Source organism: Nicotiana sylvestris, chromosome 2 (assembly GCF_000393655.2).
Source record: "Nicotiana sylvestris chromosome 2, ASM39365v2, whole genome shotgun sequence".
Lineage (NCBI taxonomy): Eukaryota > Viridiplantae > Streptophyta > Magnoliopsida > Solanales > Solanaceae > Nicotiana > Nicotiana sylvestris.
Genome location: NC_091058.1, coordinates 63724054 through 63726784, shown reverse-complemented (window position 1 = coordinate 63726784; position 2731 = coordinate 63724054).

The window sequence follows — 2731 nt, the reverse complement described above, 5'->3', positions numbered from 1 at the left end:
TCTTTAGATTTAATGGGCACAGAGTTAAGCACTACCTTGGGAAGATTGATGACAGCCCACGTGGTGGCACTGATTCATCTAAAGTGATTTGATGGTAACCTGCTTCGTGCCGCGATGTTAAATCAGGTGCTTCTTGGGAGGCAACCCATGTGTCTTTCTTTTTGTTTTTCTTTGATTTTCTTTTTAGTGTAGGATTTGCTTTTGGACTAACTGGTTGTGAGATATGTGTAGGATTGTTTTGATGCAGTGCAGGACCAAGATGGGGAAAATGTGCACTCTCTAAAGTTTGCACTGCGACCGCATTGCATTTCTTATGGCCGCAAAGGCCTTAGTGCGGGGGCAATATTTCAATGTGGTCTGTAGAGTTGTTTGGTAAAGAATGGGGGTTCTCTGAAGTTTGCCACCGCGGTGGCAATGCAATTTATGCAGTCCGCGGTGGACCACTGTGGCCGCAGAGCATTTCTTGCGGTCCGCAGTGGACATCTCCCCAGGGCTTCATGTTTCTGAGTACCGCGGACCGCGGTGCCATTTTGTGCGGTCTGCGGTGAGTAGGTATAGTGGGTCCCAGGGTCCTTTTCTATAAATAGGACCCCAGGGCTCCATTTACCCTTTTCGCTCTTTGCTCAATCAATAGTAAAAAAATCACTGTTCATCAAACCCTAGCTGTGCAAATTCAATCTCTAATCTTCATTCTTCTTTACTGCATATCATCATTGGTACTTTTAATCTTTCCCTAGTCTTTTAACTTTGTTATTTTCTTTTAATTAGTTAGTTTTTCTTCTTTTTCTTCCATGTTCTTTAAATTGTAGCGTATGGTTGCTTAATAATGTTTAGGTTATGGTTAGTTAGTGAAGAAAGTGGATTAAACACCTAGGGGATCAATAATATGTGCAAATTAGGATAAAAATATGAAGAAAAATTGAAACCCTAGGTTGGTATTACTGCTTGTGGCTTACCACGGTCCGCAGTAGATTTATTGTGGTACGTAGTGCTTCTTTGCGGTCCGCAATTCCATTTTGTGCGGACTGCGGTGGTGAGACTTCAGCAAGTTGAAAATTTGAGAACCGCGGCCGCGGTGGATTCTCTGCGGTCCGCGGTGCCTTACCGCGGCCGCACTACAATTTGTGCGGTCGGCAGTGGACTTTATCAGAGAGTGGGTAGGCTGACCCCCACCTCAATACGGACCGTGTCGTGCCCCCTTTTTCCTCGCGGAGTCGGGTTTATGACATTTGGAGGGACAACTCATTCCCTTTGGGAACTGGGTTTGAAGAGTCGCCACCTAATGATTAGGGTGCATTAGGACACCAAGAGAGATTGATTTGAATAACCAGAGATAGGGTAAGGGCTTGAAATTATTCTAAGAGGAAGGTGTTAGGCACCCCTCAGAATCCACTAGTGTGGTTCCCTACCAGACAATTATTGTGAATTTGGGTGCAATTAACATATAAGCAAATGAGGCTCAAATAATAGGGGATTTAAATTTAAACACATAAGAGTTTGAAAGAACAATTAAAAGACCAGTTTTGAAACGAAGATTGCAAATAAAAAAGGAAAAGGGGTCCTAGGTTTATATTTAATATGGATCACCCCACACAATGCCCGGTAATCACTCCTCAATGAGGGGCTACACGTGACATTATCGCGTGGTCATCATATCCATATCTACCCTTCCCGCCCCGTTAAGGTATTTAAAGTGCGGATTGGTCACGATTACTTATTGCATGCTATTAGCCTCCCATTCCTATCAACCCCGGAGGCACTTAGGACTACTAATCCTAAACGGGAAGGACGTTGGGCTTATTTGGAGTTTCAAAGGTAAAACTCTAGGTGACATACAAAACACATATTACACATTTTGGGGAAAGCGTATAAACAAATAGAGGCTCAGATATACCTCCTTAAACAAAGAAAGCATACAGTTAGCATGACTTACACATACAGTTTAAGTCTGATTCAAAAGGTATTAAAGACGAGTGAGAGGAAATTGTTGAGACAATTTCAGCTTATCACATAACTCAGATAAGAAATCTGAATCAGGCCTGTCTGCTGGTTGTAATTATTAACAGAATCAGATTCAATTTATATTTGGTACCCTAAGGCTCGCCTAAGTGTTGGACAAAGATCCTATGAGCATGGTACCTACTGGATTCCGAAAATAATGAAACAGTAAGGCTCGAAATGAACTGTTTGAATGCATACTCGTTAAAATTGCTAAGTGAGGAACTTATATTATTGAAAGCGAGAGGCGAAATTTATACGAATTGATTGCAAGGTCTACAAATGATAGCAGCCATTACTACTGGTTTTATACCGAATACTGAGTGAGGCGAATCAGATTTTTATTAGAAACTCCTATAGGCATGCTTTCTAGGCATTACTGATTTAAGACTTTGTAGACGCGGTGTCTAAATGCAGACCTTGTTTTAAACCTTATGCAGAATTGAACATTTCTATAGGCATGATTTCTATATGAAAGTAAATATGCAGAATCCTATAGACATGATTTCTAAGTGGAGTTTGAACATGCAGAATTCAGAACATCCTATAGGCATAACTTCTATATGAAGTTAAATATGCAGAACCATATGACATGATTTCTAAGTGAAGTTTGAACATGCAGAATTCAGAACACCCTATAGGCATAACTTCTATATGAAGTTAAATATGTAAAACCCTATAGACATGATTTCTAAGTGAAGTTCGAACATGCAGAATTCAGAACATCCTATAG